The sequence below is a fragment of the Elaeis guineensis genome, chromosome 11 (genome assembly GCF_000442705.2).
Source record: "Elaeis guineensis isolate ETL-2024a chromosome 11, EG11, whole genome shotgun sequence".
Taxonomy (NCBI): Eukaryota; Viridiplantae; Streptophyta; class Magnoliopsida; order Arecales; family Arecaceae; genus Elaeis; species Elaeis guineensis.
In genome coordinates, this window is record NC_026003.2 from 105,172,975 (window position 1) to 105,182,504 (window position 9,530).

The 9,530-nt window shown below is 32.3% G+C and overlaps 1 pseudogene; it reads right to left on the minus strand.

The window, feature by feature from the left end:
* Positions 1–4,752: 4,752 nt before the first annotated feature.
* LOC105053675 (uncharacterized) lies at positions 4,753–9,033 on the minus strand (annotated as a pseudogene).
* Positions 9,034–9,530: the final 497 nt, after the last annotated feature.

A 9,530-nucleotide genomic window follows, 5' to 3' on the forward strand; every position in this document is an offset into this window, starting at 1 on the left:
CGTCGCAAAATATTCAAAAAATTTTTAATAAAATAAAATTTAGCGACGCAATAGTTTCGTCGCTAAATATAAATAAAATTGGTCACAAAAGTCTTTCTTTTTAGCAACGAAATATCAATTTTGTCGTAAAAATATAATTTTTTGGCGACAAAATTTTTTTTTGTCGCAAAAAATAAATTTTTAACTACGAAAAAAAATATTTCATCGTCAAAAAAATTGTTTTTTGCAACGAAAAAAAATTTCGTAGCTAAAAATAAACTTCTAGCAACAAAAAAAAAATTCGTTGCAAAAGATATAACTTTTTGCAACGCAATTTTTTTCGTCGCAAATACCTAATTTTTGGGGACGAAATTTAAATTTCGTTGCAAAAACCTACTTTTTGGCGATGAAATATATTTCATCGCTAAAATTTCGTCGTAAAAAATCAAATTTCTTGTAGTGTTATAATTTTAATTAATCACCTATATAGGAAATCAAATATAAGATCTATTAGATAATTATCTAATACTTAGCCACTATGATAATATTAACTTACGATATAGAGTTATGGTTTATTATACTTATTCAAAACTTATTCATATTATAAAATATAATTATTTCAAATAAATCAAGATATTTTAATTTTAATAATTAATTATTTTTATAAAAAATCAATTCTCTTCTTTTTGAAAGAAATTGAAGAGTAAATTACTTTATTTTATTCTTTATAATTTTTTAAAAATCTAGTTATTTAAAATATTTTAAAACATAAATAATTTTAACATATTTCTATCATTATAAATATTTTTTTCTAATGTTCTTTAAAAGCATATAATTCATGATTCTTCTTATTTATACTGTAAGAAAAAAAAATAATGATATTGAATATATAATATTTTAAAACTTTATATTATACAATTTATATAAGTAATCCTAAAAATTTTCATATGTAATTTTAATACAAATCAGATTAAATCAAATCCAAATTCTTGGTTAAATTTACTTTTATACAGATTTTATAGTAATTAAATCATAGATCATTATTTGATTGTGATATTGTGCATTCAATATTGATAGTAGATTTTATATCAGGATTTATTTTTATTTAATTATTAAACTATTTTGACTTATACAGTTGAAATCATATTAATTTTAAAAATTATTAAATATATGAAATATTCTTTCTAGAAGGTTTAAATACAAATTTAATGATTAAATATTATCATCATAAAAAATCCAAATTAGTTTGCAATGATACTAATTTATTATAAAAATAACTTATAAATAATTAATAATAAAAATTACTAGTTATATAATGACATATAGAGGATAAAATTTATTTCAGTGATAAATAATTAATCTTCAATAAGATAATTTTGAATATTACCAATTAGATTCTATTTAATGATAAAATATCATGATCTTACATAATACTATTGTAACATTACAGATTTTGATAATATATATAAATAATCATCATATAATTATTGATTTTCTATTATATTTTTTAAAATTGTTACAATAGATATATTTTTTTATGATATTTAATTATACATATTTTTTAGTAACTATATCATAGATTATTACTTGGTTATGATATTGTGCATTAAATATTGGTAATTAGATTCTATTTAATGATAAAATATCATGATCTAACATAACACCATTGGAACATTACAAATTTTAGTAATATATATAAATAATCATCATATAATTATAAATTTTCTATTATAATTTTTAAAATTATTACAATAGAATATAATTTTTTTATGATATTTAATTATACAAATTTTTTTGTAATTATATCATAGATTATTACTTGGTTATGATATTATGCATTCAATATTGATAGTGGATTTCACATCAAGATTTATTTTTATTTAATTATTAAACTATCTTTACTTATATAGTTAAATTCATGAATTAATTTTAAAAATTATTAAATATATGAAATATCTTTTTCTAGAAGTTTAAATATAATTTGGTGATTAAATATTATTCTCATAAAATATCTAAATTAGTTTGCAATAATACTAATTTATTATAAAAATAATTTATAAATAATTAATAATAAAAACTACTAGTTATATAATGATATATAGAGGATGAAACTTTTTTAGTGATAAATAATTAATATTTGATTATATAATTATAAATATTACCAATTATATTCTATCTAACTGTAAAATATTATTCTTACATAATACCATCATAATATTATAAATTTTAGTAATATTTATAAATAACCATCATAATATTATAGATTTTTTATTATAATTTTTAAACTATTACAATAAAATATAACTTCTTATGATATTTATTATACTGTTATTATATAATATCTTTTAGTGATATTCTTGATAAAGTGCTACAATATTATATATCTTTTATGATATTTTTTAAAATCATCACTAGATAGTATTTATAGTAACACTCTTTTCTGAGCGTTATTAAAATGCTATTGCTATAAACCGTTGTTGTTGTAGTGAGCATGGTTTATTTTTGTCAATCATGAGATGAAACGTGATCATGGTTAGTCTGAAACCCTAAAGACAATTATTGATTGATCCGGATTAAAATAATGAGATATGGATGATAAGACACGAAACCACAATTAAGTAAAAGAAATTTTACTTAATTACATATGTACAGTATATTACTTTTGAAAATGATGGACATTCGATAGTATATGATGTATATTTTTATATATATCAATATTGAGTTATACTGGATACTAGTGACTATGTGATCATCCTTCATTTTGTTAGGTTAAAGACTATGCTGTAAAATATTTGTTTTGTAATGCATCTGTAAAACGTTGTTTTAAACCTGGAGAAACTCTTCGGTGCACAAAGGCACACACCGCCCATAGTGATTGGCTCAGACGTAGGGCCAAAGAGCAGTGCGGGAATTTTTTTTTTTTTTGCCTTGCCCTACACCCGAGCCAATCACCGTGGGCGGTCGTGCACAAAGAGTTTCTCTTTAAACCTGTAGACAAGGCCCCATATAACATGGGAAGCTGTGGGTCAAATGTACCCAATTAGCATACATAAATAAATTTGGGTGGGGCCACCCTCCCTCTTCATCAAAAAAAAAAAAAAAAAACATTTGTTAGGTTGAAGACTATGCTGTAAAATATTTGTTTTGTGATGAGTCTGTAAAACGATATTTTAAACCTGTGGACGAGGCCCACATATAACATGGGAACCTGTGGGTCATATGCACACAATTAGCATACATAAATAAATTTGGGAGGGGCCACCCTCCCTGCCCCTCCCTCTTCATCAAAAAAAAAAAAAAACATTTGACCACTAGTTATTCAAAATCTCACAATCAGCAAGAAACCAAATATTAGAAGTGCCGTTCTTATCATCAAGAATCATTGATATGTTTACAGAGTTAATAATTAATGCCTACAAAGTTCCCATCATTTGGCACCTCCATAGAAAATATGGTTGTGCTCTAGAAATTTACTTCCGTATTCACTGTCCAACTCACTCAAACGATTCTTTATATGGACAATTTTTGCCGCCTGCCTCACCTGACAGCCTCAAAGACACTCTTTGGCTCATGTAACCGTCTACCAGATCCATCACATTCATCCAGACTACTTTATGCTTTTTCCTTGTTCCTTGCTTCACTACTGATGCATGCATCCATGGGTTTAATATCCAAAACTTGCAGTTTCCTTTTTAGCTATTGAAGCTGCAGATTTCATTGATATGGCAAAACTACGTTCCACTTCAAGCTTTGCTGAGACCTACTCTCTGCTTGTCTCCGGCTTGCTTCTTCTACTGTCCATATTCAACTGTTTATAATAAATTGCATTGCTTTTTACAATCCACATGCTACCTTATGGATAAGATATCTGCCTCTCAGACCATAGATTATGCAGTAAGCTCAAAATTCCTTTAACTTCTAAGTATCTTAGCTTGGGCCATTCTCCTCTGCCTTTCCATCCTCGCTCTCAAGCTCCGGTCATCGATAATGGAGAAAAAAACAAGAACTTTCCGTCAGCTGCAAACGTGGCTGGATAGATTTCCCTCCATCTTGAGTATGGCCCGTAGTGCGTGTGGAACTCTCGGACATAAGCAGGAGAATGGCGGAGAGTAGTTCTTGGAACAGAAAAAGAATCTATTGCAAGGAGCTGGAGAGCCTCTGAAAAGCCACCATTGATTCGCAGTCGCCTGCAACTACACTTTTATTTGGATCCAGTTCTTTGTAGATTATTGTTGCGGAATTTTGATCAAGGGAAGCCTGTCCTTTTTGTGTTGTTGTTCCTTTTCTATTCCCTATGAAACAAAGATCTTTTTTCTTTTTTTTTTTTTTCCCTTTTTTGTTCAAGCTGAGTGGGAATGGGATTATTGGTTAATTAGGTGTCTGTATTCCGGCCACCTATCCTGTCCTGTTTCTACCAGCAAACATGTCGATTCTCATGGTTTCTTGATAAATGTGACGGCATGCTTGCAGGTATGTCTCCCTGTGGGAAGCACGATCCCTAGGTTGGCAAGTGCAAATTGTGCCAGATTGACCGGGGCAATAAAATACTTCGAGTATAAATTAGTTACCGCGACATCTCAATCATGATAGCATTACAATTTCCAATAGTAAAAGCATGAAAGGATCTATCTATCTGTTGGTTCATATGAATCTACTTTGTAAAGAACTTCTGTACAATATATAAACAAGAGAAACCAAGGTGTGCTAGGATCTCTTGAACCAAAAAAGGGAGATAGATAACATATTACATCATGGCTATTTTTGGAAAAATATTTATTCTTTGTCATACCTGGCAATGTGGATTAGGTGACATAACTTGATCATGTCCAAAGGTTGGGAGTTTGGTCGTGCCTCAATAGTGGATAGCTGTTGAGATACATTTCATATGGTCGGATGAGAATATGGCTTGTTATCCATGCACTGAAATGCTGTCACGACTACTCCAACTAACTCATTTCCAACTTGAGTTATAAGAGGTGATGGTCGTGGGTCTAATATATCTTTTAGAAAGATGTTTTCACCAACTGGAGAAGATAATATAGAGATGAGTTCTCCTAGATGCTTTTCCATTATAATCTCGAGTGCTATTATATCAAAACTTTATACATCACATTTCTCAGTAACCTTCATTGTGTATGCAAGCTCTGTCACAAACAAAAAAAAATATATAATCAAATTTTTACGGTCAACCACTTCTAATAGCCCTAGTTTTATCGATTTAATTAACTCTACAGTCTGCTTGTAATTGCAACAAAAGGTATCTGATTTAATATAAAAAGTTCAGAGCATTCCTAATTGTATCGATCCCTCACAAAAGCAAGGCAGCATATAATCAATAGTTGCCATGTATTACATACTATAGAAGAAATTATAGCTTTGAAATATTAAAAGTTGAACAAACATATCTTCATATGAACTTGATCGCATGAATGTCATGGGGAATAATGCAATTAGCTAATCCCAGTAAGAACAAGAAGGAAACAATAACTCTTATTGAAGGAAAAAATTATGTTTCTTGGATGAGCATGGAAGTGTCTAATGCATAGCTGATAGTTACTATGGTCATAGCTATGTCACCCATTTTTTTGAGATCTAGAATTAAATATGTTTATATCCTTTTGAGAAAGCTGAAATACATTCATATAGGAAGAGAGAATGTTTTATATTGTCTCCTAGCACATAATATAGAGATAAACCTAAATATGCTCTTAACATATCTTAAACAATGTAATAGAAAATAGAGTAAATTATATGACCTCCCTCGAAGTTTGAGGTAATTATAGATTCCCACCCAATGTTTTGGAAATACATATTCCATTATGTAACTTCTACAGTATACATGATAGGTAACCCTCTACTAATATCTTTCTATTAAATAAATTAATGATCTGGCATCATTATTATCTAACCTATTTAAGTCTTAAAATATCTTATATTTTTATTTTGATATTTTTTTTATTTTTTCAATTTTAAATTTTTATATTTGACTTGGGGTTATGTGTGTATTTTTGAAATGTTGAGTGGGATTATGTAATTACCCCAAACCTCGAGAGGGGTCAAGATAATTTACTCTAAAAAATATAAATAAATTTGTAGGGCCATTGTTCTTACATTACAAAAATAGAATTACAATATATCTGGTGCCAAATATCCTCGTGTGCCTACAAGCATACTCCAATTTGATGAATCAGGCTTTAGAAGTCTAGCAATACCAAAGTCTGAAATACAAGCCTTATATTCGAAATCAAGTAGAATATTATTACTTGTTATGTCTCAGTGTACTAATGCTGGAGTGCAATCATGGCGCATGTATGATAGAGTATAAACAATATGTTTTACAGCATCCACTCTTTTAGACCAATCAAATTCAATGGCACTTTCACTTCGAAGAATATTTGCCAAACTTCCTTTCTCCATGTATTCATAAATAAGAAACTTATGTTGAGCATTGGAGCAAAAACCATAGAGCTTCACAATATTTCGATGTAGGATCTGGGTCAGTGCATGTATTTCATTCCAAAAAGTTTGCTCGCTCAATGTATTTTCAATTTCTAGCAGATGAAACTTCTTCACAGCTACCAACTTGCCACTTGGCAATAATGCTTTGTAAACACTGGAATATGCTCCAGTGCCAATGTAGTACTTGTCATCGAAATCCTCTGTTGCTTCAATGATATCCTTGTATGCATCTTCACCATCAAAGATAGAGAGTTCGCCTTCTTCAATCTTTTGACTTGTATCATATATTGTATATTTCTTCCTTCTCAAAATTAGCAAAGCAAATACAACAGATAGAAATAAGAGAAACAAGGTTCCCAAACTAGGAATAGGTGTTAACAAGAGAAGTTTGTGGTGCTTGGTGGAATCATGTTTGCTTGTTGTAAATGAGCCACATAAAGGCAAACCTTTCACTACACCACACAAGCCCTTATTATGGATGAACCACTCTATTGTAGCATTCCGGAAAACTCTGCTGTTTGGTAGCGGACCTTCTAATTCATTGTATGATAAGTCAATGGATGACAGGCTTATCATATCACTCAAAGGAGGTGGAACATAACCAATCAGCTCATTGTGTAATAGATTCAAATCTTGTAGCTTATCCAATTTGCCAAATTGTGATGGTATCTTCCCAGTAAATGAGTTATGGCTTAGATCTAGGATGTCATCCAAGTTTCCTAGATTTCTAATTTGAAAGGGAATGCTTCCATTTAAATGATTATTTCCAAGCTTGAGAAAGCGAAGTTTAATGCAGTTACCCAATTGTTCCGGTACCATTCCTCTTAGTTGATTTGCATAGATCAAGAGTCTCCAAATTAAATGGTTCTCCAAATTCCGGATATATCTCTCCAACAAGTTGGTTGTTACTCAAATTCAAGTTAAACAGATTAGTTAACTTGCTCAAATCCTTTAGAATCTCTCTTGACAGATAGTTTGAGGAAAGGTCAAGTTCTTGTAGTTGAATTAACTTTCCAAGTTCTGGTGGTATGATTCCTGTAACATTGTTGCTAGAGATTCTCAATAGTGACAAATTATGACATCCTCCCCAATTTGATGAGAGCTTACCAAACAGTCTATTGAAGCTCAAATCAATATACCACATATGGGGATACACTCCAAGATTTTCAGATATATCCCCAGATAGTTGGTTCTGCTGAAGTCGGACTGTGCTTAGGCTTGTACAAATTTTCAAGCTTTTTGGAATCGGACCTTCAAAATGGTTGTTGCTCAAAACAAGATAATATAGAACTCCTCCTTTGCATATGTCATGGGGTAAATGGCCAGAAAAATTGTTGTTCATCAATTGGAGAAATTTCAAATTTGTAATATTGTTAAATTCCTGAGGCAAAGAACCAGATAGTTGATTATCGAATAAGTGCAAATCAATAAGGTTGGTTAACCTTCCAAAAAATGGAGGTATCAAGCGAGAGATCTGATTTTCAAAGAGGTACAAAGTTTCAAGCTTGGTTAAATTTTCTATACCAATAGGGATCGAACCACCTAAAACATTAGTATTGATTTCCAAATCTCTCAAGCTTACCAGATTTTGTATTTCATGAGGAATTGATCCAGAGATCTAATTTTCAAAAAGGTACAAAAGTTCAAGCTTCATTACATTTCCTAAGCTGGTGGGGATGGAACCTGTTAAACTATTTCGTGATAGTGATAACTCAGCTAACTCCACTAGATGTCCTATTTCAAAAGGAATGGAGCCAGAAAGATGATTACCCCAAAATCTGAACTCGTTAAGGCTGGTCAAGTTTCCCAAGCTAAGAGGGATGGAACCTGTCAGACTGTTCTTAGCCATCCTTAAAATGACCAAGTTTACAAGATTCCCTAATTCAGGGGGGATGGAGCCAATATCTCATTGTTCCAGCAAACCAATTCTTGAAGCCGGGTAAAATTCCCCAAAATAGGAGGGATGGAACCTGTTAGCTGGTTGATGGAAATTCTCAACTCCAACAAATTCCCAAGCCTTCCTAATTCCTCAGGGATGGTTCCCGAAAGATTATTTTGGAATAGGTATAAGAAGTTAAGTCTTGTCATATTACTGAGCCAGGGAGGGATGGAACCACTTATCTTATTCTGGCTGAGATTCAAGGAGGAGAGCATTTCCAAAGAGCTAATCTGTAGTGGAATTATCCCTGTGAAGTTATTAGTGCAGAGATCAAGGGAGATGAGCTTGGAAAGAGCTGCTATGGTGGGAGGGATGCTTCCACAGAGCTTGTTGAATGTGAGGTTGAGAGTGATGAGTGATGACAGGGGGGAGAAGTTTAGAGCATTCAGCATTCCTGCCAGACCCATCTGGGATAGATTTATCTCCCTGATCACACGTCGGCCTCGACGTGTGATGTTGCATGTGATTCCAGTCCAATTGCATGGACTGGTGTCGAGGTTCCAAGATTCAAGTGATCCTTGGCTTTGGAGGCTCGCTTTCCACTGGAGTGCCCTCCCTTGGGATGCAAGTAAAGCTGATGCCAAGACAAGAAGAAATGAAAGGATTAGAAATAGAAAAATAGCGGGCAGAAATTTTCGAGATGACATGGATTCCATAGCTAAAGATCGGATAGGCCCAAGAGGTTTTAGTGTAAAACGTGGATCCTCACAGCATGCGCCGTGCGATGCACGCATGTGTGGCCGTCCATTGCACGATGGAGGGCGGGCTGTGCACCGCACGGTGCGGTGCACAGTAGGGGATCTGGGCTAGCCCCCATCTAGTTGCAAATTCTATTGCATGTCCACCGTGAGGGACGGGTGATTGGAATTTTGGTGATGCATTGAATGTTTCAAGCTGAAACAGGGTTGGGTAACAATGACTTTACCCAAACCCCACCGCATCAGATTGGACTTTGCTAACATGTGATGCTCTTTTCAGCAAAATAGTCATTTCAACTAATGGGTAACTGGCATGTAATCAATATTGGTGTGGCCATTAGGTCTGCCTTGGTTTTATTGGCACTATGTCGCATCCATCTACAGTTAGATCTCTTCTTTAATGAAGAATCTTTGGCTATATTATCTCTGTTATAAATGATATGAGAAGCAAAGAG